General features: G+C 48.5%; 1 long non-coding RNA gene across 1 annotated transcript; it reads right to left on the reverse strand.

The window, feature by feature from the left end:
* Positions 1–13775: 13775 nt before the first annotated feature.
* On the reverse strand, positions 13776–27827 carry LOC311437900. Its single transcript, XR_014693793.1, has 2 exons — positions 27309–27827; positions 13776–15285 (listed from the first exon to the last, which is right to left on the reverse strand). It is a non-coding gene; the product is annotated as an uncharacterized lncRNA (long non-coding RNA).
* Between the last annotated feature and the right edge of the window lie 168 nt (positions 27828–27995).

The raw sequence follows: 27995 nt of genomic DNA on the forward strand, positions 1-27995 counted from the left end.
ACCAGGCCTAAGCGAGCACAGCCTCGTAGCCCACTGCTGCCACATGTGCACACAAGCAAGAGCACCGATGTGCTGCCAGGGGTCGAGTACTACAGCAGGGGAGGCAGCCGCAGCAGGACCAGGGATGAATCACTGCCAGCCACCAGGATATCTCAAATGACATAAACATCTACACGTAGTCTGAAGAATTACAAGTTGAGTACCAGGCAGTTTCCAAACTGATGCTAGCAAGCTATAGATATGAACCAATTCAGTTTTATCTATTCTAAGCCAAAAAAAAAAAAAAAAAAAAAAAGAAAGGCGCTGATTGCTCTGTCTGGAGATGTCAGCACAAAGCCCTCCCCAGGCAGAGGCAAGGGCAGGACAAGGCAGGGCAGTCCCAGCCCCAGCCCCAGCCCCCTGAGCAGCCTGGCACAAGCAAGGAGGCGCCGGCAGCAAGCCTGGAGGAGCACACTCAGGGTGACAGGTCACACCGGTGTGCTGTTGGGGAGTTTGTTTTCAAATCTTTGATGTTTCAGGAGACGACTTTGTGAAGCCTCCTGGTGAAAGCATCCTATGCCATCAAAAGCAGTGCTGGCTGCTGTTCTGTCCAGCCTCAGCCCTTCCACGCCGCACCCTAACGCAGCCAGGGCCAGGGCGGACAAACAGAGGTGGCAGGAGCTGTCCTTACCCTGCCGAAACACAAACGTGCCACCTGCATTTGGCAGCCAGGGTCGCTTGTCCATGTCACCCACACCGCATGGCTCCATACACCACCAGCCCAGGATAACCCCTTGGAGAAGGAATAGTGAACGGAGCACAGAGGGGTGTGCAACAGACGACATGGTTCAGACCTGCTGTAGGGAAGATGCTTTGTATCTGTTCTCCATGATGCTTTTAAATGACATCCACAGTACTTGTTTCCAGCTGGATAAACACTGGCAGAAAAACCCTGAAATTTATTAAAAAAAAAAAAAAAAAAAAAAAAAAAAAAAAAAAAAAGACTATATAATTTGGAATAGGTAAATTAATAGAAAAATGTAAACTATGTCTCTCACTGCTTTATAAATAAACATATGTATTCATGTCAGGGCCATCTTGGTTTCACCACTACATTTGCACAGGGGTAGTTATAAGGCAAATAAATCAGTACCTTTGGTGAAGGAAATGAGGAGTATCTATGTATTTAAAAAAAAAAAAAATTAGATTAGATTTTCCTGGCATCCATAAATGTTTACTGGGAACATTTGAGGAATGAATTTACAAAAACCTATTTGTAGAAACCACACAGAAGTATGCAAAACAGCAAATGGAGCTTGAATATTCTTGAGGTTGAAGGCATCCTCAGGGCATCCCTGCCAGCATCCTTGGGGCATTCCAGTGGAAAAAGATCTATTCTAGTCCTTGCACTATAGATTAAAAATGGTGAAAGTCACTGAAAATAGTATCTGAGGAAAAAAATAAAAAATAAAGAACCTGCTTAATAAAATTGCACCTCTCTGCCAAGGAACAGAAACACAATAATTTAACTTATAAAATCAATTATACCATGGAAATAGCAAAGCTCATGAACACAAACTTGTCAAAAAAAAAAAGTGTTTTCACATAGTATGTGAAGTAGCTGTAAAAGCAGATTGTGAGTTTTTAGAAACAAGTGGTTAGCATATGAAATCTCAGCCAGTAGTAAGCAACAGCCAAGAAGCAGTAGCATCATCACTACCATTCCTAATTTAGGAAAACATTCTTGAAGAAATTGCTTCAGCCAAATGTGTGTAACATTTGTCTCCAATTTAAATCTCACCTAAGCCAATATGTTACAGGCACACTGGGATGGAATTTGAGATCTTTGCTCTTACAATTACTGAGTTATCTTTGTCTAATCTCAGGGACCACAGTTTACAGCTATTTAATAGGATGGTGAGAAGCAGAGGATTCCTGTACCTTTGGGGACTCAGCTTGCTTTCCAGACCTTTCAGGGGCAGGGTGAAGGCTTCTGCCCCTAGGGCATCCTGCCAGTCCAGCAGTGTTTCTCTCTCAAAAGCTTCTGTGCCCCTTGTGTCCTCAAGTCTAATCCCACACGTGTTGCACTGTAGGAAATGGCTGCCTTAGCTCAGGATCTCAGATTGCTTGGTCTGGCTTTCAGCTCCCGCTCTGGCTTTCAGAACATTCAGCAGCTTTCATATCTTCAGGACAAATTTAGTTTTTTCATGCTTTATTGTGGAGATTATCGCATTGTGGAACAATTAAAAATTAAACATCAGCAACATGGCAAACATGAAAATCCACTTTCTGTCCTGGGGACAGACAGCAGTTTTCCACCAGTCCAAAAGGTTTTGGCAACATCTGGCTCCCTCTTGGAAACACAGGCCCATGTCTGTGTCTCGGACAGCAGGTCTGTGGACTCCTTTCTGTCTGGATAATCCCATCCGCACATCCAGGCTGCAGGATGCTCCCTTCACCTCACTGACAAGAATCACGAGTCAGAAGCAACAGGAGCCTGGCGCTGAAAGATGTGTGGTTCTTCCCTCTGACTGTGCTGGCCGTGATGCCAGCTTTGCCCCGGATGGTCTGCTTGCCAGCAGTTCTGTTATTCATTCCCCTGGCTCCACTCCAGCAGAAGGAAGAGCAACGCGACGCTCCTTGAGCTGGCACTCAGCAGAGGGCAAGCAATGGGTGCCAAGGACCCACATGCTGAAGTTTCTGGAGAGAACCCCTGGCTTTTGGGATTGCCGGTGCTTCCCTTGTGCCATGTGCCCACAGCCCTGTGCAGAGGAGCAGGGGACAAGCAGGAGCCAGCATGCAGAGCCGAGGCACCGTTCCCCAGGCAGCTCCGTGCTGCTGGGGATGCTGACAGCAGGCGGCCCAGCCCTGCCCTGCTGTGCTGCTTGCATGCGGGTGCTGGAACCACCTGGGCCTTTGCTCCCAGCGGCCTGGTGCAGAGGTGGTGAGCTGGAAAGCCCTAAACACCATGTCAGGGCTAAAGGCACCACCTGCGCCTTCCCCACAGGCATCTCAGTCGTTGTGAGTGCCCGCACCCCACCTCTCCTCACCTCCCACTGCCACTGGAGTTCCTTTGGTCTACCTTCAGAAGTGGTATTTCAGCAAGGATTGAGAGACAAGCATTAATATGCTCATGTAGTTAAGGCAAACATTGCAAAAGCAGTGAAATCTTTATATGGCACAAAACTGCTAGTGACAATTCACGTAATCAGGCAACTGTGCATGAGAATCATGCACACATATGGAGACCGGGGAACTTAAAACCAGGAGATGCTTCACTCCAGGAAAAACATGGTTTCCTTACGTCAGTCTTTCATGTTTAGTTGTGCCTACCACTTTCGAGAAAAGTTTATTTAAAAATACAGTGTATCCACATACCCCAAAAGAACTTAAGAATCAGGGCAGGAAACAGGTTCTCAAGTGTTAATACATATGAAGCTCTGTGCGACATAAAGTTATTAATTTGTGCAATGACTGCATAATTAATGTTTGGTCTCATCTCACTCTCTTTTAAATGTATTCCCACATTGCATAGAAGTTGTTGGCTAATGAATTAAACAGTTTGATGTTGATGAATCACAATTTTGCCTATCAATATTAAAATATTGCCAGAGGTATGCTTTTCAGTTTGGGTCATGAAAGTTTAAACTGTAATACTGTCAAAAATGCAGACATTGTGTTTTGCCAGGCTTCAGTTCAAAAGCAGACGAGTCAGAGTTTTTTTTGTTTTCAGATCTGGGCTTTGGGATTTACTTTTGTTTTCTTTCTTCCACTGAAGCAATGACATGAACACAAGGTATCACGCAAAACTCTAGATTTATCTATAATAGCATCTGAAATGGAGAAATCCAGTTACATTGGAAATCTCAAGTCAAAACTAGTCTGTTCCAGTCCTTGGACTATGATTAATGTGGTAAGTGGTACCAGATGGTAAATGCTTTGAGAAGCCTCTGCACTCCAAAGAAGTGCTAATTACTTTCAAGGCTGCAGCAAGAGGATAAGAGAGGAAGAGTCGGCACCAGCCCAGCACTCACCCCGCTCAGGGCAGCAGTGGGGCTCTGCTGCCCAGACCTGCAGCAGCTCCCAGCCATCCTCACAGCTCCCAGCCATCCTCACAGCTCCCAGCCATCCTCACAGCTCCTAGCCATCCTCACTGGCCGTCCCCACGGCTCCCAGCCATCCTCAATGCCCGTCCCCACGCTCCTGCTGCAGCTCACACACCTCGGGAGCCAACTCCTGTCTCCTGAGGAGGTAACTGCTGGTCTAGAAGAGTCAATAAACTCTCATTGCTCTCCTGCATAATAGACAGGAAATGCGGACTGGCATGGGAATAGCCACGTGTTAGTCCACATTTTGGCATCATGATGCCCCTGGTAACTGGCCATCATGTGGTGCCTGTAGCTGAGTTCAGTGGCAGACAGCACGTGTCTCCCCACATCCATGGTTAATTCCTGGGCCAGGCGGGTGCTGTGATATTCTCCATGTGGAGTCATAGGCTTTGTGCACATCAGTTTCCATCAAAGGGGCTGTAAGAGGAGAAGACTATGGCTGCATAAAATGATCTAATAAGCAAAACATCTTGTCATGAGCCAAACACTTCAGAAGGAGAGAGTAGAATATGTTATACCCCTTTCCATAATTTGGGAGACCATTAGGTCATTTTCTGTGCCAGAAACCACTTGAACCCCACCAGGGCAGCCACCTGCATGTGTAGTCACATCTTTTAAGCTTTGGAAGACCTAAACCAGGGATCAGAAATAAAGCAAATCCAACAGTGCAAGTGTGTTTTCCTGCACTCTGTGAGTTTGGGACGACCACAGCCTGCAGCTCCTCATCTGACCTACAGCTGCATCCCCTGCAAAAGCTATTGTGGAGCTCTCAATGAAAGTGTGTGAGCTTGTGCTGTGAGGAGGAAAATATAAGCAAGGAAAGAAGTCAAGTCCCTTCATCGTGACCTGCTGGAATGAGGAGCAGCAGAAGAGGCACACAGCTCTGGTTTGGGGGCCGGAGCCCGAACTCGTCTGTGCAGCAGGGTGAGACCAGCCTCAGGCTCCACACAGCACCGCCCTCCTGCCTGGTCACACTGACACCCCAGCCACCTCAGCACCAGCTGTTTCTGTTCTTTATTAGCCAATAAATATAATTGATGCATACCTGCAAGTTACACATAAGCCTGCTTCCAAGTCTGAGCAGTAGAAGTGCCCAGATAAAGCTGCGTGAGGAGCAGGACTGTGGGAGGGAGCCTTCAGGGGGCTGGGGAGCAGCCGGGGGCTCAGGCTGCAGGATCAGAGCAGGGCTGGGCTGCAGCGCTCAGGGATATGAAATGGGCTGCAGCCTGCGGGGCTCCGGCACAGAGCCGTGCCTGGGGAAGGGGAAATGGCTGGAAACAGCTGGCTGCTGGGGACAGGCGGCTCCTCAGGGAGCTCAGCCCTCCTGGCTGCCAGCAGGCCGAGGGGTGCAGCTAGCTGACAACAGCACTGCTAGGAGAGGTGTTGGTTTTGCTTCGATTCACTGCTGCATCAGCAGCCGCTGGTGGCACAGACCTTGCTGAGGTGGTCAAAATGCTGCAAGATCAGCTGTCCTAATGCCAGACACAGCCTCTTGTGGACTGATGCCTGCTTTCAAGGATTAAAGATGGAAAATAAATTAATAAATAAATAATAATTAAAAAAAAAAAAAAAAAAAAAAAAAAAAAAGATTATGTACACTAACAGGGTATCATCACTGCCTTTCTGAAGCAAACTTAGTATGTTAGAAGTAGACCACAACCACAAGGTAAGGAGCAGGTCTGTCTCCCAAAGCAACAAGGGACTGCTATTTCATTATGAATTTCCTCGAGGGGTGGAAAATTGTAACTGCATCATGTACCACAATAAACTGCCAGAAATAAGCATAAACTCTCTCTAAGGCTCAGCAGTCATCAATGTCCATGATCTTTGGCTGTTAATATTGTCATGACACGCAGCAGCAATGGCTGCTTTGTGAAGGGCAAGCCAAGGAGAACTTCAGGTCAGGAACATGACAGAGTCTGAGATTGAAGAGAAATTCAGATCTGTCAGGTTGGCAGCACGCAATTCACAGAGAACATGGAGGGCTCCTTGCAACTATTTAATTTAATAAACAATAAGCAAAGGCTTATTTGGATTACTTTACAAGTAGAAAGAATAAGTTTTAAAAGTCAGTCTGATGAAAGGTCTGCTGCTTCTGTAATTTCAGTACTCAGAAGGTCACATTACAGGAAAGCCAGTGCTTCTACAGGCACCGACAGAGGTGAGTGTGAAAGTGAAGTAGCTGTTACTGTACACCTAGTCTCTGTGCTACAGAGAGCAACTGCACCACCAGCACCCTTTAAAAATGTGCATCCCCCTCCATCACACATTAGATAAAATTCAAGCAGTCCCCATCGATACCTTGGGGATTGCAGGACCAGCCCCAAATTTCTAACAGCAAAAGCCACATATGACAAAAAGTGTTGGCCTTTAAATTTCACAGGCATTTTTATCTTTTTCTGCAATGTAGTGAAAGACATTTTCTGTCTTCCTTGTCCTACATCACAGACAATGTTCAGCAGAGGTGAAGCCTTCCAGCACTGGCAGGGATGGGGATATCTGACCTGCTGTGATTCCCAGCCACCAACCCAGTCTTGCCTGAGACCCAGCCATTTTTTTCAAACTTCTACCAAGAAAAGAGAAAGAAATTACCTCTTCAGAGTGCAACAACAGTTTCTAAATACTGATCCATACAATGAAATGCTGAAAATCCTAAGAATCAAAGCCTGAAGGACACTTCAATACTGTGTTTGCATTTGCTTTACAGCCAGCTCCTACTGCTTGGTGAGATACTTTGCAGTAGGCACTACAGCAATCCCAAGCACTACAGGTGAAAACTGCCTGGAGAGCTTCCCTAAGGGACTGTCAGACTGAAAAACTGAGGACGAAACATAGAGTAGTGGTACAAACAGTGATGGTTTGCCCAAACCTCCAGCAAGGCTTCTGCTTCGTGCTGCTATCAGCCAGGCACATTCTGGCTTCTTCCAAGGGAAGGTCCACTTTGGAAAGTTGCATCTCCTGGACAAGGTGCTACACAGTAGGCAGAAACTGTGGTGGCCTAATTATTGTAGAGATGGCTGGTGGTAAAGAGCACCTTTGCCAAAAAAGCACATGCTGTTTCCTCTAACAGGGCAGGAACTTTACTGAACCTCCTGGTTTTGAGATTTCTGGCCTCAGCAGAGCAAAGACGCTAGACAGTGGGAGAGACAATGTGAGGAAAGGACTCTCAGCAGCATCTGTGTCATAAATCTGATTTCTTTCACTACACTGTTGCCAGCCACACAGTTCACAGCTGTGGTGCAGGACCTGGTGCCACCTGCATCACACTCCTGCCACCATCTTCCTGATGGCCACTGGAAATGGGCCAAGTCCTTCCCAAAGCCTGCCTGCGGTACCCCTGCCACCCCACAACCCCCACACCACTGCCAGCAGTGGGGAGCACAGGCCCGGCCGGTGCAGCACCAGGGCACAGCAGGCAGCGAACTGCCCCGGCTCTGCTCTGCACCCTGGGGCCGGCAGAACTGCACCCGCAGAGCAGCCAGGGGTGAGTCCTGCCCTCCAGATCCTCTGGCAGGTTTCCTTTGCTAACCACTGATGATCTTGCAATTTGTTATCAACAACCTGCTGCTTCACCAGAATCACAGGGGGCTGTGCTGGCAGGGTGCTGTTAGGAATATCGAGTACCTCATTCCCTCTGCAAATCCAGCTCTGCAGCAGAGACTTCTCAGCAATAGGAGTTGCTGAGAAGTACATCTGTAAGTGTTTAACCAGGCTAACATCAGCAAACAGCTTTTAGGAGGATTAAGGATCTTTGAACTTACTCTATGGAGAATTTCAAGCTTTGGAATTTTACTCCTAAGGTTGTACTAATTCATACAAAACTTCATATAAATCTCACAGATAGATTTAGGAACGACAATTCAATTTTTAGTTATTTCATGGATTACCTTTTATAGAAAGCAATAAAAACATATATGGAGGTTGCTAGATTCTTCAGCTACATTAAGGAAACAGTTGTACTGAATACTGGCTGTGCTTAGGAAAAGACCATTCCTACTCCAAAATACTCACCATCTAAGAACATCAGATAGAAAACAATACACCAAACCAGCTTATATTTAGCATATTAACTCGAAAGATTGTGTATTAACTAATCCTTTAAAGTATCTGACCTTGTTCAACAGTAATTTATGAAATAATTTTAATAAATTAAAAGTTAATGCAAACTGTGACCATGCATAAGCATAAATAGAAGCAGTTTTGTAACGTGCTGTTACCAGACATCTCAGTAGGCAGCCATGAAGACAGGGAAACAGCTACATTGAGCTCAGATATTAAAGAGAAGGCCAAAGAATTGTGCGAAGAGGAAAACAGAATCTTAATTATGGCAAGAGTTTTGAAATTACTGGTGTGTGAGACCTCCCAAGGAAGAGGGATTAACTGCCAAGTACCCCCACTCGCCAACCAAGACACCCGTTCTCCAAATACTTGGGATTCAGCTCTGCAGCCTCGTATTTGCTATTAGATATATTGAAGCTACAATTAATCCACCAGCCTAATTTATCATACAATAAACTTTGCCAGTCATGAACGAGTAATGAATGAACAGATTGCCCTATTGCACATTTCAGCTATCTTTTAGAGATTATCAATAATAATGTTATTAATCGCTAAATCCAAGGACATAAAGAAAGAATAAAAAGACAAGATCCAGATTCCCCTACTGGTTTTTGTTTAGCTACAGCTCTAGATCACACTAAAATAAAGCCATCTCCAGTCTATACACAGAGTGGTCCCAGCTCACCAGGATCCTATGGAAAATAATCCCTGCTGGGGGAATGGAGACAAGTCCCTTTAGCCTCAGAGCTGCTTCCTCCATGGACCAACTCACCAGCTCTCAGGTGACCAGAGACACCCAGTTTTGGTGTAAAGACCTCAAGAAATAGAGAGCCTGCTATGGCCCGGAGAGAACTGCAGTCCTGGTTAATCACAGTCAGTCATAAAGACCTGTGTCTTATTTCTAGTCTGAGTTTGTCAGGTTTTAGCTTTCACTGATTGGCTTTTGCTAGACTTTATTTCTGCTAGATTAAAAGAGCTGTTAAAAGATGTTTTTATTTCTAGCTGCCAGCTCTGCAAACCTCTCCAAGGCTCTGACAGTTGAGCCAAGTTTCTCCTGGGGGTGGGGGAAAGCATGAGCTCCAAATAATAGACTTCATATGTTAAAGTTAATCTTCAGTGACACCTGTGCAAGCAAAATGCCTTCAAAGGAATTGCTAAAATATAATTGACTGGCCAAGCAATTGGAAACAACTGCACTGAAGATGCAGGCAGAGATGACTCCAGCTCACTATTCCCACCGCACCACATCTACAGCAGCAGCCGAGTCAAAACATTACAGACTGGTTTTGTATCACTCGGACATCAGGGAAAGGCCTCCTTGAAAAGATCGTGTCTTCTGAAAAGCATTCCTCTAACATGCCAACGTATCCAGCCCCCCAGCAGAGAGCTGATCCACAGCCACTGAGGACGAGGATGTGGCCGGGCCCCGCTCAGCTGCACCCCGCTGGTCCCCGGGGCGGAGGCGCGGCAGCAGCCGAGGGGATGGCACAGGGCAGGCCCCAGAGACCCCACAGCCGGCTTGGCCCTCGGCTGCCAGCAGATAAACCATGCTGATCATAGCATCACAGAAGCATTTAGGTTGGAAAAGACCCATCGGATCATCACGCCCAGCCATCACTAACACCACCATTAAGCCCTGTCCCCAGCCCTTCCTGGTGTGCCCATGCCGGGGGAGCAGTCAGGCCCTGTGCCCCCCACTCACCGTGCTCCCACCCCACCTGCAGCCACGTAAGCGCCAAACAGAGCAAACCTCTTCCCTCTGACTCTTTGATTTCCAGGTACTCATGCAGAAACGTGCAGCGTAGCCAATTATTTTCTGCTTGTGCCACTGTGAAATGCTCTGTTCAATTGACAATTTGACCAGAAAAAAACAAGCAAGGCGCGTCCTGCCCTCCCTGTGCCTTTGAGAGCAGGCTCACGCTACGCACCGAGCTCTCCCGCAGCAGGGAGAAGAGAGCCTTTGAACAGAGCAAAGTGCTACCCACACCTAGAAGAAATCTTAATTGGATATAAGAAAAGATTTTGTGTATTCCGTGTAGAGGAGACTAAGCCACTTAGAAAAGGATCAAACAAATCCTCTGAAGTGGGCCAGTATCATTTGATCAGCACTTGGTGTCTTCAGATCGAGAAGAGATTTTCTTCTTCTTTTTTTTTTTTTTTTTTTTCAGTTTGAGGAGATGCTGTGCTCAAACCACAGACGGTTGGAGCCTGTTGTGTCTGCCCACACAAGAGGAGCGTGTTACCCGCTCTACAGCAGTCACCTGCCTGCTCCCCAGCCCAGGATGCGGGTGCAGCCCTGAGCCTCAGCAGGAGAAGCACTGCGTGTCTGGCCAGGCCGAGTTTATCAGCAGCCCTCGCTGCCAGGCCTTTGTATTCCAGTGCTATTTGCCAAGACTTCTGGTATGAGATGGGCTCCCTTGTGCTAAATGCAGCAGGCATATGAATACCCGTGTAAAGCATGGTCTGCCTGCAAAGTGTCTTGATTAAAAAATAAAAAAGAATAAAATTAAAAAGTGACAGTGGAGGTCTTTTACTGCTTCTGCTCATAAGTGGAAATAGGAAAGCCAAGGAAATTGAGTTTGTCCAATGAGTCAGGTGCTCTTCCTCTGCCTCAGATCACAACACCAGGTTTCCCCTGTACCCTGTTCTGCAGTCCCACAATCTCGCAGCACTTGTGGCAGTACAGGGAGGCCAGGGGCTCTGAGAAGGCTATAGGCAGCACACAGCCCTGCAGAGAGAGGGTGAACACCAAAATATATAGAGCTCTGGGCAATGCTCAGGAAGATACTAAAGTTTCCCTGTGAGTTATCTGCACCAGTACTTCACCAAAAATGTACTTGTTTTCTTGTTAAGAAGACTGATGAGAATAAAAGAATAAAGTAATTGGAGAAAAATATTTCTCCTTTTCTCTCTCCCAGCTGCACTTCTGTATCCATTCTTTTGGAACTGATCTTGTCTTCCACTCACCAGTACAGAAATGGTTTGAGACAAAACACATCTGCGCAGCCCCGTGGTCGGCTCCGCAGCACGTGCACTGCTCTGCAGGAGAGTGGCGCTTAGCGAGCGATGCCAGTGCAGTGCTGCTGGGAGCGGGGTGCTGGGCTTCCTGAGCGAGCATCCCTGTAGAAGCGACCTGCCACAGTCATTCCCTGTCAGCAGTACCTTCTCAGTCTTTGAAGCTTTTAAGGATGTGCAGTCCCTTTGGCTCTGCTCTATTTCAGCTGGCAGAGATTGCCATGCCACATGGGGCATTTTCCCCATGCAGAGCAAAGGAAAGAGCTTTGTTCTGCTCCACAGACACACGTGAGCCCGGGCATCAGCAGATGCTGTGGAGCTCAGGGATGAAGAAGTGCTGATAAGGGCATGGGGGCGGTCTCTGGGGAGACCGGGTGTCACCGCCACTGCCTGCAAGGCAGAGGGATGTCCTGTGAAGCCTCCCGTGGTGGGGACACTGCTGATAGCTGTGAGGGACTCAACATTCCCAGGACAAGCCTGCAGCCAGATCCTGATGCGCTCTACGAGCCTCTCTCAGGATGCTTTACTTGTTGAAGAATGACTCTGAGAGGTTTGGCCCTTCTTCGATGGGGTGAGCAGCCAGGTGGGTGCAGAGATGCCCTGCAGTGGGGTGAGGCACATGGGTGCATTGCTGCAGCACATCTCATTCCTGCAGCGTGAGAAGAGGTGCACTGCTCTGAAAAGAGATGCTTGTGCAGCCAGTGCAGTAAGAGCAAAAGTCAGAGGGAAGAGAGCTGGTGATATCACTGCAAGTTATTCATGGCAGGGGTGGAGAGGGTGCAGCCAATCTCGCTAGCACCATTAGGGTAACAGGGACGAGCCCAGAGCTGGGGTAAATGTACTTTTTCAATGGAAAAGGGAAGCCCTATTAATGTTAGCAAGGAATACCAAGGGCCTCCAGAACAGAAAGAACAAGGCCAGGCAGAGGTTTCATTCCCTCTCTGTGCAATGCGCCATGCCAAGGCCCCAGTAAATCAGTTATTTGTAAGAAACACTCTGGTGTGGGTGTCTGTGCAGCACAGCTGTTACGCTGTAGCATTATGCTAATAGTTGTGTCTGGATGCTTTTCCAAGAAAGAAAGGAAGACACGTTTCTGTATATACACTTGAAATGCAAGCCACAGCTTCAGAGCAGCACTCTGGGGTCTCCTCTGCTGAAACGTTTATATGAAAAGCAATCCAACACTGGGCTTTCTCTGAAAGTGCATTCACTGAGGAGACTGCCTCATTTACGAGTCAGCTGGAGACCAGGTTCCTGTGTACAGATACACTGAGCTCAGAGGCTGCTTCTTTGTAATGGCACTGCACCAGGCACAGGTGATTTTCTTTTCTTTCCTTCTTTTTGTACTGGACAATCTGTCTCTTCTTACTAATCTTAAAAACAAAAATTGAACAGAAATTGATCCTTCACTCACAGGAGTATTAAAGTCACACTTTTCCAAGCCTTATTCTGGTATGAACCTGCCAAATGGCCTTAGCAGCACTGAATCATAGTGCCAATCTTGCCAAAAGTGGGCAGAAATCTTTTAAATTGCTGATTTATTATTGTTTCACCTGTGCTTTAGCTAATAGACATCTGAAAATTAAGAAAGTTTTTTTTACATTATATCTGAAAATAAATCATTTTTGCTAGCTCTTTTCTCCATATGCCCAAAGACGCCTGCAGGGCAATGTCTGTTTCATGTATTTTAATTTTGCTGTGAATGTTATAAATATTACAAACTCCCCTTTAAAGAAATAAGATACTTCAGCACTGAATTTTCTTTCACCAGGAAGGTCACAGCACAGCACAGCCAGGGAATGGGCAGAAGGGTGCTCCGAGCAGCTACGTGCCAGCAGCACCCCCAGACACTGCTTCTCCTGTGCCTCAGTCATTTCTCTGCCTCAGCCTTCCCCAGTTCTGGTCAAGCTATGCTCAGAGGTACAAAGCCAAAGAAGCAATATCAATTTGCACCAGAAATACATGCAGAATGCAATCTCAGCACTTTCCCTTTAGAGGAACATTCAGCTTTTGCCCCCAGGCATTAGCAGGTTCACAGCAATATCAAGCAACGGGCTGCTGCTGGATCCCCCAGACAGACTGGAACATGGATCGAGCTGAGCAGGGGCTGATGTGTACAAAGGACAACTGCCAGGATCTTTTTTTTTTTTTTAATCATGTCAGCTTGTACAGCATCATTTCCAGATAATCATAACAAGTCCCAGCCATTGCCTATCAGTTCTCAATGCAATTAATGAGTCTCTCCCATGGCATTAGCAAATTAATAAGAACACATCAGCTGTCGGCTGAGCTGCAGTCGGTGGCAGGAGCCATGCTCGGGTACCTGCAGCTCGCACTGCACAGCCTGCTCCTGGCCTGGCCCCGCCGCAGGTCTGCTCCTTCCAGCTGCTCAGCACAGGGGCACCTCAAAGAGCTCACACCAAGCACCCTCCTGAGCCAGGAAAAGACTTGTTTATTCAACAAAACAGATAAATAAAACTAGTAAGGCTATAAAATAGCAGATGTATATGGATGTGCAACGTTTCTCTCAAGGAATTAAGTAAGTGTAAAATCACTGTGAGACTTCCCACGAAGAGCTAACTAAACTCGCTAAAGTATTTCTGGTCCTGACATCATCATACAGCTCGTGGAGACTCAGTCAGCAAGGAGCAAACCTCGGAGCCTGTGGTGCCAGCTGCTGCCCACCACACCAGCAGCAGTAGCAGCACCGGGGTCACCCTGGACACTTGAGCTCTCCAAAGCCTACTCCTGCACCCCCAGTTCCCCACCACACGGCTCCAGCCTAGAAGCCCCACGCCCTGCCACCTTTTGGCCCTACAGGGCCCTTGCTCTCCTCCGCAGCTTGTCCCCCCCCCATCACAACACTCTGCCTCCAACGAGGAGCCCAGCACCCGCACAGTGACAGGCCTGCCCACACCACTGCAGCTCCGGGCAGCTTCCCTGTGCCAACAGCAATGAGACACTGGCACAAAATGTACAGAAGCCATGTCAGCAGCTGAATGAGAAGCAGATAAGTTCTTTTCTAGCCTTTAAACCATACAAAATGATTTTGAATAAATTTATACAAATGCAACTTCAGGTTCAATTTCTGCAAAGCATGTGTCCCGCTGTATGTCTGTGTAGCAACGTCTGAAGATGAACAAGGGTTTGCTATGAGCACAGAGACCAGGGAGTCCCTCTGCAGCTAAGAGCAGTTCTGGCAGCACAGGATAAATCTGGAGTAGCATGTAAGATTTGGGATCTACCATCTGAGAGCAGCTATTTGTGAGAAACCAGTGCTTTGCCAGAGCAGGAATGCAGATTTGGCTGGGTGACCACATGACTCCAGGTGCTGCAGCCAGAGCATGAGGGCACTGTGGGGGTGCTAGGGGCCAGGGTTCTGGCAAGCTGAGCAGGATGCAATGGGGAGCCACCTCCTGGCACGCTGCAGCGCCCAAGCAATGAGAAAGAGGAGCAATGGGACTTGCCACGTGCAGGCTGGCATCTTGCCACTCATCTGCCCACTCCCCTCACTCATGCTGGAGGCAGCACCAGCCTCCAGCCTCCGTGTGCACAGCAGCAGACTGAGCAGGTGCATGAGGACAGCAGGACATTGTGCACCAAGCCCATGGGCTGAGCCCTTCTCTGCATGTGTGTGGGGGCAGGAAGGAGCCAGGACAGGCACAGGAGCTCTCGTCACCTCCACTGGCAGCTGGGGAACCCTCTGCAGCCTGGCCCTGCGCTTCTTCAGCAGGGGAGTCAGTAAGTGAAGTGCTGGGTCAGAAGCAATTATTCCCAGACTGATCCCATCCCATCTTCTTGGAGGTTTTATGCCCACTGCTATGGCTGCTGGGAAGTGTAACATGGACGTGAGTTTTGCCCCCATTTAAATGTATTAGCTCTCCTTCTTGGAACCAGAACTCTGTTGTTCCTCAGATCCCACCGTGTTTGACTCACCGTGCTGTCTCTTCTGCTCTTGACAGATACAAACTGTGCAGATCCATATGTCAAGCAGTTTGATGCAGTCTGATCACAGGTTTTACATCAATATGAGTGGAAAGTTGTAAAGGATTTGCAAAACATCAGTTCTGAGACTGCGTCTGTTCCTTGTATGTACTTTACATCTGTTTTACTATCAAAAAGTCTTAAAAAAAAAAACACAGAACAAAAGAAAACCTCAAATGAAAAGACAATTTTTCTAAACTTGTAGTTTTTACAGAAGTTAACATAAATCAAATTATGAGAATGATCCTTCATATCCTTAACATTTTCTATATTTAAAATTTTTTTTCACTGAAATGCCAACAAGGGGGAGAGGGGGTGCAAATTCGGTGAACAAGTATGCCCCCAGAAGAAAGTACAGCTGTCACACTGAGCTCTGTAAGTCTCATTTTCTATGTTTAGGTATTCCACGTGTGTATAATCATGTAAACATGATTGCTTTCATATGACTGCAAAATAAGCCTGGTGAATGGATTGCAAATATGAAGCAAAGCTACTATAGATTGAACATAATTGCCAATGGAAATGATACATTCTTCTCCCTTATCAGAGTACTGTGGCAGCACAGCTCTGCAGCTGTCTCATTGTGCCTTGTCCCTGCATGACTGTCTCATCCTGCCACTGTTTAACTTCCTGAGCTCAAAACATTAATCCAGCAATTAGGAAATAAGGAGTTACTTTTCTACCAAGAGAAGTGCTGAAGACAAGCCCCACTCCAGGCAGATGACACAGTAATGATAACTATTGCCTTACATTAGAAGAAACAAAGGAGGAATGCCAAGATATTAAACACAGGACTTTGCAATAAGAAATTCTGGCAGATTATCTCCACTGAACAGTCATTTTCCATGTCTAAAAATCTCAGTCATTTCAAATGACAGCTGAGAGTTTTCTCTATAATGAATTCAAGGACAATTAGTTGGAATCATCCAATGAAACCTAAGATACCTCAGAGGAAGTGTTATGACTTGCCATAAAAATATATACACTTCATTTGTTATACTCAAAATCTTGTTACAGGCAAACAGGAGCGCACATCCAAGGTGCCAAAAATTTATTGCTGGTCTAATTAATGTTTTACCAGCCTAATCGAAATATGAGAACCAGTTATTATTAGTCCAGCTACAACAGCACTAACACCTACATTCCAAATTATCTCATTATTATTTTTTTAAATCATTAAAAATACAGCTACATTCTTGCTAGGTGAGCTCCCCAGCGCCTGGCTGTGCCCCTGCCCTAGCCCACAGGACCCAGGGCTGCTGGCACCCCTGGGCAGCCACTTCCCATTGCCACTCATTGCAGGGTCACAGATGCTGACCCCACCTGGCAGAGCTCCTTGATAGCACTGGCAAGTAATTAACAAAAAGCAAGTTAAGCTAAAACCAAAGCAAATTCAGGCAGTGGCCACCTAACCATCAGACAGTCGCTGTCCCACTGAAAACAAGCTCATTGTCTTGCACCACGGAAAGCCCATGCAAGGCTGGGACCACACCGACTTGTCAGTATGGAGCCTGCAGCTCTAATTTTAGATTTGCTATTGCTAGAGTAATGAGAGATTGGTTACTTATTTTTATGAAGAAAAATGTCAGGAAAAGCCATTAAAAAATACTGAGAAAATATACCTGGGGAAGAAAGAGGTGACCAGAGAGGCAGGAGGGTACCCAGGACCCAGAGCATGCACCTCCTCTCCAACACGGTTTTGCTGGAATCAGATGCATGATCCACACAGGACCAGCTGTGTGCAGCCAGTGGTAGAGGACAGATGCTTTCCATCCCTCCGGTCAGTCTGTTCCATAGGAATAACCATGCCAGATATAATTGGCCCTGTGGCTCCGGGCATGAGCCCTGGTCCCAGGAGGGTGCACGCAGGAGCTGCCAGGCTGCTGCTCTCCCCAGCCTCAGCTCAGCACTGAGCACTTGTCCCTTGTCCTCCATCACTGCCCAGAAATGAGCAAACACCCAGTGCAAACAGGCACAGGGCTTGGGAAGGGACAAATAAAGGCTGGCATGGTAACTTGTGGGCATTAGCCAGCACGCTGCCTGCTGGGATTTAGTCACCATTAGTGGCATGCGGTGTTTAAAATAACCAGCCAGGTTCTCATAAAGGCTCTCACATTGCCACTTCAGACTGCAATGTTTTATCTTGTGCATACAGCTAATTGCTGGACCAATTAAGATTTTTCTTTGATTTAATAATCTTCTCATCACAATATACTCAGAATCTTGGCCCAACTGTCTTGGCAGCAGCATTTCAAAGAACACACCCTGTGCACGCCAGCTTGTCATACCCAAAGCAAAGCCTTGGAGCAGGGGCTCAGAGGAAAGCCCCCCCTCCAGCTGCACACCCAGCCTGGAGCTGCCCACAAGCTCAGACTGAGCATATAAATGTAAGCTTTTATCCTTTAAGAAATTTGTGTGGTAGTGTTGGTAGGTAACCAAATGGATGTAAGTTTTGTATTCAGTGTTTTTTCTTCTCCAAAATAACTCCAAAGGGATAACTAAGTTACTTCCCATTCCAGCTTGGAGTTGTGGCTCTCTCAGATGTCACACAGACACATTTGCCTACTTGTGTTTTTTTCACCCCTCCAAAGGTCAGGTAACATTTATATTCAAAGGTTGCTCCTGGGCAGTTAAGGGACACAGCATTCTTAGTTTTTACACCAAAGTACCTGCTCACTTGGCTGTAAGCAGGCTGGTCCCTGCCGCAGACGGGCCGGATGGGGGACGTGGTGGTGCCTGCAGCAGGTCGGGCACACGGCGGTCACGGAGTGAGCCCTGGCTGAGCACGGTGCAGGCCAGGTGTCTCACACAACCCGGCAGGCATAGCTGCCTCTCTTCCAGCCCCTGTTGTTCAGCTCCAACAATCTGAGCCCCACTGCCTCTTCCTGGCCCCAGCCCGCCACGGGCCCCTGCTCTCCTTGTCACACACCACAAACGCCCATGGCATGCTCATCTGCACCACCAGCTCCCAGCCAGAGGCCTGCAGGGGCTGCACAAAGTACAGAGGACAAATTTAACACCCACAGGGTTTTGTCTCTCCCATCCATCACCATTTTTGCCAAGCTCAAGTCTCCTACCAGAGGCTGTGCTGGGGGAAATCTCACTTTAGCTTAGTCAAAATGCTGAAGTCAGAAGCCTGCACATGAAAAAGCACTGCAGTGGTGATTTATTTGCTTAACACATATTGATGGGAAACATGTATTTGCAATGACTTTGGTATCAGCGAGAGCAACAGGGTGAAACCTCAGAGAACTGAACTCAAGGCTCCAGCCAACAAAGGGAGTGGAAAGAAGCAGATTCTTTTAAAACAAAATACAAATGAGCCAGTTACCCTGCTTTTGAAATAACTTGTATCATTGTCAAGGGAAGGCTCCAAGGATCTTTGCTAAAATACATGAACTGCTTCTCATGTAAATCTCCATTTTTTCACTGCCTCATTGATTCTGAAAAGGGTTCAAAGATGGATAATGTGAAGACCCATTTAAAGCAGAGGAAGATACACCAAATAAGAAAAACTAAATGATCTGGGGGGGGGGGGGGGGGGGGGGGAAGGAGGAGATGAGGAGGGGGATTGAAAGAGAGAGCTGCTAAAGATGGCCATTTATATTTTTTTTTCCACATCAAATAGTTATATTCACCATACAGATAATCTGGAAGAGCAGAAACACCAGGTCCTCCCGCTTACTCTATTATTTCTTAAATAAAGTTATTGCTTCAAACAGGTTCACAGCTGGGGAGAAGAGAGAAAGGCTTGATATGAATAGCAGCAGGATGAGCAGTAGCCTATTTAATGGCAATTATCAGTAAAAAAGGACCAAGCAAGAAACCCCGTCTTGGTCTGCAGGCTGTCCCTAAAGGCTCGCTCTGAAGCCTGTAGGCGGTGGGCAGCAGGTTAGTCAGCAGGGGCTCCTGCTGTGGTGGTGATCCTGCACATTACCCCTCCTCCATCTGATGCATGGGAGCACTGTAAGTCTCAGAGGCACCTCACTGGGGCCAGGCTCAGCACATGCTGCAAGGCAGTCACCTGGCACGGCTGGCCCTCACCATCACCCACTGAGGTGAGATGCTCTGTTTTCTTGGGTAGGACTTCAGCAGGACGACAGGAGCAGCACTGAGGTTGCCCTCTCACCACATCAGGTGGCTCACTTGTCTTAACCAAAGCATCGAGCTACGCAGCAGTGTGCAAGTATTCCCCAACCATCAGGGGAGGACAGAACCACACATTTCATGTAAGAGCTCTACTACCAGAGGGCTGCCAATTCTCCAACTCCACCACCCAGCCCCCTTGAAGCATTAGTCCCTGTCTGAAACCTGACATGCATTTGCCTGGACCAAGGATGGAAAGGACTTGGCTATTCTACCATGCAGGGATGGAAGCTACCAGAAAGACAGAAAACCTTGTTCCAGCCCTAGCTCCACATTAAAAATCCCAACATACAATCCGCTACACATCTCCCATCAGCTCCGCTCGGTTCTCCCAGTGACATCGATTTTACTTTTCTGAAGGCACCGCAGAGTGCTGGGCCCTGCTCTGCCCCAGGTGGGGGCTTTCACGAAGTCCCACCCAAGCTGCCCAGCTCCTGCTGTGAGCACCGCGCAGACACAGCCCCACTGCAGGGCCAGGTGCCCAGGCAGATGGATGGCACCGAGCCCAGGCGCTGCCAGAGCTCGGGGTGCTTCCCAGGGGCTGCAGAGACAGGGAGCCTCCGGGGATCGCTCCTGGCCAGCAGGCAGAGAGCTCAATAAAACAGACACCCCCGTAACGCCGTGGGGAGGTGTGTGGAAGGAAGACACCCTGACGGAGCTCCTGCCCGGCACTCACTGCCCTGCACACACTGCCCAGCGCTCTGCATTGCTGTGAACTGCAACAAGCACTGTGACAGCCACCAGCATGGTTTCATGCTACAAACACACTTTATCTAAAGCAGAAGTGAAGAATTGTAAATGGCTTTTGATAAGATCCCCACAAGAGCCTATTAAGGATGCTTAATTTTGCTCCTCAGTCATTATTGACATAAGAGCCAAATAGAAAGAATGATTAAGATGACAGCAAATATTTCCCAAGTGGAACAGACACATCCTGAACAGCAGCTGAGGAACAAAGCACAGCAAATGAACACTGGTTCATAGGCTCCTGCACAAAGTGCAAGTGCGACACGAAGCTCCCGTGTGTGCACAGCTTGGTGCCACTCTGCCACGCCAAAACCAACTCCTCAGTGTGACTGGATGACCCCATAGACCCAACAACCTTTAAACTGGAACAGCCACACAGATCAGAACCAGCCAGGTTACAATTTCTCTCCCAGGAAGTTTACCAGTGGAACATTAACGGCACTCATCATCAGCAATGGTTCAGTTATGTTTAAAAAGGGGGCCCCACACCTCACACCCTGTTTTTGTGAAACTGTTTCCTTATGTCACTGTCAGCATCTTCCGATCAATCCCAAAGTGACATACTGTGGTTGGAACTGAGAAACGTAACAGGAAAGTCTTTCACCAAAGGTAACATGTGCTCTGTACATGTTCAGTAACGGGATTATTTGGCAGTGGGGTTTCTTGTTTTACCAGTCTGTAAATGCCTACTTGTATAAATTTGCTTTCTAAAGAAAACCACCAATTGTCTCAGTGGCTGAGCTCCTCTTTTCCATACTTACCTCAGAAGAGATTGCTGGTGTGACTCAAGACACCTCTAGGGAACTTTGTAGGTGGCGCAGCGGGATGAGAGACTTCATCCACTGACTCACTTCTCGCTCTGCATGCTGTGCAGAAAAGCTGCTTAATAGCAGCAAAGACGAGAGCAACAGGTTCATGTAGAAAGAGCAGGAGAGTCCCTTGGTTCGTTCTGTTTCCTTCCAGAATTAGATTTCCATTTAGAAGTACTCTTCTCACCACGGAAGGACAGACTATCAGGAGACTGCCCCAGAGGCAGCCGCTGAATCCCCAGCCCCGCTGGACCAGCAGCCCCCCAGAGAAGCTGCCCGTGCCCTCCCAGCTCAGGCAGTTCCCAGCTCTGCTCCAGATACTGTACACTCTGCACACCCACTGTTTGTTTCCCTATCCATCATAGACACAAGGCAGACATTTCCTGTCCTTTCTGATTCTCAGTGTTTTGTTTGTTGTTGTTTTTTTGTTTGTTTGTTTTTTAAAAGGGCATTACCATACGTCAAAGCCCTGTGTCCCAAGGTGTCACTTCTGGGTGATGTGTAACCCAAGCATCAAATCCCTCGCTCTGTCCTGAGACACCCCACCCTCTGCAGCCTGCTGACCACCCCACACCTGCCCCACGCCTCTCCCAGGGCAGGCACAGCAGCCAGAGCAGCAGCCCAAGAAGGCTCTTAAGCCCTCGGGGGGGGGTGGGGGGGAAGAAATCCATGCACACGCTGTGAGCCTGAAGGGCCGGTGGGCTGTGCCCTCACCCTGCTGCATACAGGGACCCAGCAACAGACCTGCATCTCCTCATCATCCCCAGCAGCACACAGACCCCACTCTTTGCTCAGGTGTCGTTAGCTCTGCAGCCCTGTTTGTCCAGATCAGAGACACTCCATCTAGGAATCAGGCAAAGCTTTCACAAACAGCTCCTAGAAATCCATCATCCCTTCTTTTCTCTATCATAACCCCAGCACACACTCCAGGGCTTTTTGTACAGTTTAGCTGATGTCAGTTCTGTGTTGGGGAGGTCACCCTCTTTAGGAAGGGATGCAGAACTGTCTGATTACTGCCAGCCCTGTCCATGACCGCTCACCCCACCACAGGGCATGAGACCTGGATATTGACCTCTGCACAACGCAGGGGCAGCAGCTGAGCATCCAGCAAGCAGACGGATCCTGCCAGACAAGGGCAGGGCTTCCCTCCACGGAGCCTTGCCCTGGAGGCGAAGGGCTGTGTTGTGCCAGCCGCTGTCGGTGCTCCAGGAAAGCAGCAGCAAAGCCCCCACATTCCTCCAGCACAAAAATATCTCCGCGTGGGCTGAGCCGTGTGAACGCTCCCATCCTAACCAGCATCTGCGCCGTCACGAAAGGCAAATGAGACGTAAAAATAGCGCTCTGCTCTTGCTGCTGCTCCACGGCCGGGCAGGAGGGCTGTGTGCGGGTGCTGGGCTGTGGCATGGCCAGAGGAAGGCGGCCCCGCACCCGGCCCCATCCTGCTGTCGCCGTGCCTGAGCTGCACCAGGCACTGGTGTTCTCAGACAGGACTGTAGACAGAATACGGGGGGCATGGGGAGCTGTGTTCCAAAAGGCTTCAGATCTGGCATGTCATTGCTGCTCATAGGCTGAGTCCTGAGCCTGCACAGAACACCTTTGTGCTACTGCAGCGAGACCTATGGTCAGAGAGAGCAAGGAACAGATAAAGGCAAACCCTTTACCCAAGCACGCATGCAACCCCCTCTTCTGCAAGTCTGCCTCCCATGCCACTCTATTTTGACCAGCCCAGCATAAGGACATCACCCAAATACATCAAGAGCCATTCCTTTCGCCAGGACACTGCTGGCATGGCCCAGGCCCCACAGGGCAGTACCAGTGCAGCCCCGAGGGCCTCCTGCAGCTCCCAGCCCTGAGGCTGCTTCTCCCCAGGGGGTCGGGAGCTGGGTGGGCAGCCAGAGGCCCTCCTGCGCCTCCAGGCTCCCCGACTCCTCACAACATTTGCTGTAGCATAGAGTCGGCACTGGGAACACTGAACAGGCAAGGGCCCCCAGAAAGCCCTTCATGACACTTGTAGGTGAGATGCTGCATGAGTCCCATCCTGGGAGAGGCACAGGAGCAAGCATCTGCCCCAGTGCTGAGCTCACACTTCCATCCCGAAGCACCAAGAACTGCTGGCAATATTTGTCCTGCACCATGCAAACGTTAAACAGACAGCATTTCATAAACTCCATCTGCCACCATGCAACATCAGCTTCTGCTGCTGTTTACTTAGAGGTGAAGGTAGAACATTTAGCAGCTGGATGGGTTTTGTGACACAAAAATGTAGAAAGAGCAAAGCAGAACAAGGCGTGACTCACCCAACACAAGCAACAAGATGTGCCGGCTGTGCCAGGACCAGCAGCAGTCAGAAGGGACAATCCTGCCTCAGCCCTCCCCCACACTCAGAAGGTCAAGATTTTGCTTCTGTGTGGGCAGAAGAAAGGAAATCTGAGTCAGTATGTCTGCATAAAGCCCAGTCAGCTGCTGCAGCTCTGGAGAGGAGATGTCCATGTGTGTGCTCACTCTTGCCGTTTCTTTCAGCTTGATGCCTGGACCAAGGTAGCCTGGCCAAGCAGTGTGGTTTACAGTTTCCAGAGCACACAGCACAGAGGTACGTGCACCATCACATTTCCCAAACCACAGAGAACTAGAGTCAGAAGAGCCCAGGTTGGAAGAGACCCCCAAGGACCATGGAGTCCAGCTCCAGGTTCCACATGGGACCACTCAGGGACCCCTGCGAGCATTGCCCAGGCGCTTCCTGAGCTGCACCCAGCAGGCGTGGTGCCACAACCCATGTGGACCCAAAGAAGCTCAGCAGCTCTCAGGCTCCCCCCAGCTCAGCTCCTGCACGCCCTGTACCCAGGCAGGATGAGGAACCCAGCGGCCCACGGGATGCACCCAGTCCCGTTCGACAGCTGGAGGGGAAAGGCCCAGCACGACAGAGCACCCACCTGTGACAGGGGGCAAAGGCTAAGGGAGGAAAACTGACAGAAGAATGGTGTTCAACCCTACCTAGCTCCCCCAGCTGCCAGCAGCCCAGGGCCTTGCCGCAGCGAGGAGCATGCCAACAGCCGCATTCAGCGGCCGTGCTCTGGGTGGGGGGGCCGCCAGCCCGTGCCCAGCCAGCACACTGGTCCCACGGGAACACCGATGCGAGTTCAGAGCTAGATGAACCGCGTTGCCAGTGCTCCCTGCTTCTGTGTCACGGCCCTCATACACCTGTGCTATTGAGGAGTTTAAATACCAGTAGCTTGCACCAATGCTTTTTCCAGTAATTAGTTCATAAGCTGAAAAAGATGTGCTTGTCTGGGAGGCCAAGCTAAAGACTTTTTTTTTTGTAATATACTTATTTATATTCTAGACCTTAGCAAGATATAAGCACGTTTATTTTGATTTTAAAAGGTCTATGATTGATAGTCTAGATTAACCCATATCTAGATTTCTGATAATTTTAAATTGTAATGCCAGGCACCAGAGCCGTGACTTGTCCAGGGTGATTTGTATTGAACCTTCATAGCACCACAATAGGGAACTATTCTCTTCTATGTGATTGTTTCTGAATGTTTTCATCTACCAAGTTCTCCCTTCAGTATCAAAAATACAGAACTTGTGTTCTAATGCATTTGGGGATGAAGTTTGCAAGGTACAACTATGGAGCCAAACTGCACCAAAAAACAATAACCCATTACTGCAAGAGAAGACCTTCAGCTCCTCACCTGCACCACATTTTTAGATCTACATTTCAAATGCTTGACTGGTAAGCACTAGAATGGGATTGATGACCTGCCATTACCTGCAGCAGCAGGAGTACAGCCTCTGCCACCAGCAGCAAGCAGCAGAGAACCAAGAGGTCTCTTCAGAGACACTGCCTGTCCCACTGCTCCCCTCCTCTGCATGTCTCCAGCCAGCCTTTGCCATAGAGATAGCATGCACAGTGCTGGTATCAGTTGTGCTGCGCTCCAGTCACAGGCACGTCCTCGGCCACAGCCCTACATAGCACTGTGCTGATGCTGCACATGCCCAGCAGATCCAGGCGCTTTGTGCAGCACTAGTGAACAGTAACAGCTTTCCCCTTGGAGCCTCCTCAGCACCCCATCACACAATCAATTCTTGGCACCATAAACAGAAGTCACAGCCTTTGCAGCAGGCAGCATCAGCTGAGAGGCCAGTGCTGTACCCACACACTTTGTTGGTGCAGCACTGTCCGCACCTCCTCTAACTGCTGCACTGAGCCTGTCATTGATTTGATGAATTCCTCTTTCTTACATCTAAAGCACTCGATGTGTTGTTCTTCCAGTGCCACCTGACAATGTTTGTTCCTAACTGCTGACACACTGTGGGAGGGGACCAGGAGAACTCACCCAATGCCACAAGCAGCTAGGACACACAGGCATGCATCCACTCTCCTCTGCAGAGCCAGAGCATCACAGGCCCTTGTCCCTTGGGTGAGGCTCTGCACACTTAATAATGCTGCCTCTATCTCCAACAAAGAAACAGAATCAGTTTTAGCTCTCCTATATTGCAGGGATTTTTTTTAGGTTCAGTTTATTGCAATGTGTCAGAAGTGCTGGGTGCAATTTGTACCCTGCTGTATCACTTTGAAGTATAACCTGCATCTTCACATACGAACTAGACTAGTTATTTGTTCATTTAATGTTATGAAGTAATAGGGAAAGAAAGGATACATGTGCACTCCATCTTTCTATTACATCAGCAAAATATACTAATATATTTCAACCCCATTTAAAATGCATCAAAATTCAACAGTTACACACCATATTATCCAGCACAAATAACAGGAACTACAACACTGCATATTCTAAAATAGCAGTCCTCACAGTTGTGCTTTATAGCACAGTTATTCACCAGAGGACTCTGTAATTGTGGTATGTCAAATATATTCACTATTTAATGACTGCAAAAGTTTCACAGCATGCAGCTGGCAAGATACTGTGGAGCATACTGTATTGAACTGCTGTGAGAGGGCTCTGTCAGGTCAGTCTGAACCCCAGATTAGATCTTATAAAAGTAAGAACTGTTCTGAGAAAGCTACCACCTTTTTTTTTTCATCCTTTAAGAATGTTTCTTTTTTTAAAGTAATCACAAAATCAACATTCTTTGGAGTGCTTGCATTCCACTAATACAGTTGGCTTCAGCCTGGATAATGCTAGCTGCTCATGTTCGATTATAAAGCTTCTCTGGTTTCAGTAAACTGCACAACAAATAATATTCCTGCAGGAAGAGAAGCCTTCCTTTCCCTTTCCCTCTGCCTGGGCTGCGAGTGGCGCAGGTTTCAGCAGGACGCACATGGGCTGTGCGTGCAGAGCACTGCACACCTGGGCACGCCGTGCAGCCACCCCACCCCGGGGAGCAGCACCCCTCCTGGAAGGAACCTAGAAGTGTGATTGCACTTCTGATTAGATGCAGCCAACATTCAGCAGACGTGAGAGGAATTCTGTCCCCCCTAGGCTAGAGCTATCAAATAGATCTGCCAGCCTGGAACCCTTTTCCCTGCTGCACCATCCCAGCGCACTGCCATTCCCCACCCACACAGAGGTGGAAAAGCAGGATGAGATCAGAGGGTGGAAACCAACAAGGACACAGGAAACAAATCCCTCACTCTCTCTCTGTTACAGCCAAGAACACTGCAAACAGAGGTTGACTGGCCAGGGAATGCAGAAGGCTTCAGGAGTCCCTTCTAGAACTGAATGCTAATTGGAAGCAAAAAAAAAAAAAAAAAAAAAAAAAAAAAGCAGCCTTAGACCGACCCATCAAGCAGGGAAACTGAGCCCAACTAACCTGAGGATAAAATCCTGGAAGGCTGAGCTGTTCTTGTACAACAGCTTCCAGTTCTGTGAAACATCTGAAGCAGCCACATACGTGCACAAAGAAGCCTTGATGCCAGCACACAAAGCCACGTTGCAATGGGTCTTTAGCTTCCCACAATCCATTAACCCCCCACAAACCCAGCAGTGCTGTACAACCGGGATTCAAGGGAGTCCTACCACCAACAGCCATACTTATGGGGAGCACAGAAGAGATAAAAAGCTTTGAGGGAACCACCCAGAGCACTGACCTGTGCTGGCTTTCCTGCCTGTCCTTGCAGCACAGCACCACTGGCAGCTACTCTCAGGCTGAGGCTTCTTCCCTGCCCCTAGCACCCCACCTCCCCCCCGCTTCCCATATCTCTCCAAACCTCCAGGCAGGGGCTGGGGGAGCACAGTCCCTCCCACAGTAAGGGAAGGGCAAGTCTGGGACCTCTGGAAGCAACTGAGCAGCTACAAGTCGGCAGGGCCCAATGCCATGCATCCCAGGGTCCCAAGGGAATTGGCTGATGGAGCTGCCAAGCCTCTCTCCATCCTATTTGAAGAGTCCTGGCAGTCAGGTGAAGTCCCCGGTGGCTGAAAAAAGGGAAACATCACTCCTATCTTTAGAAGGGGTAGAAAGGAGGACCCAGGAGCTACAGACCAGTGAGCCTCACCTCTGTGCCTGGGAGGGTCATGGAACAGATCCTCCTGGAAGCAATGTCAAGGCACATGCAGGACAAGGAGGTGATCCGAGACAGCCAGCATGGCTTCACCAAGGGCAAATCGTGCCTGAGTAACCTGGTGGCCTTCTGTGATGGAGTGACTGCATCAGTTGACAAGGGAAGACCAACAAATGTCATCTACCTGGACTTCCATAAGGCCTTTGACGTGGTCCTACACGACATCCTGATCTCCAAATTGGAGAGAAGTGAATTCAAAGGGTGAACCATTCAGTGGATAAGGATCAGCTTGAAGTTTGCACCCAGAGAGTGGTGGTCAATGGCTCCATGTCCAGGTAGACCAGGTAGAGGCTGGTGACGAGTGGTGTCCCTCAGGAGCCTGTCTTAGGACCAGTGCTTTTCAGTATCTTCATCAAATATAGATGATGGAATCCCACCTCCACAAACACGCTCCAGCACAACACCCTTGCCCACCTTCCCAACCCCAGCAGGGCTGACTTTATACCAGCTGGCAGGCTGGTCCATCAGACAGCTGGTTCCTTTTATCCTTATTTCTCCAGCTGCAACAGGTACTGCTCATTGGCTGATGCTGGGCTTCATCCCCCTAAGCCCATCACACCTGAGCCTGCAGTGAAAATGTGTCTGTAATGTCTGCTCACTGGGGCTGTAGGCCTCTTCCCT

This window comes from Aythya ferina, assembly GCF_964211825.1.
Source record: "Aythya ferina genome assembly, chromosome: 5".
Taxonomy (NCBI): domain Eukaryota; kingdom Metazoa; phylum Chordata; class Aves; order Anseriformes; family Anatidae; genus Aythya; species Aythya ferina.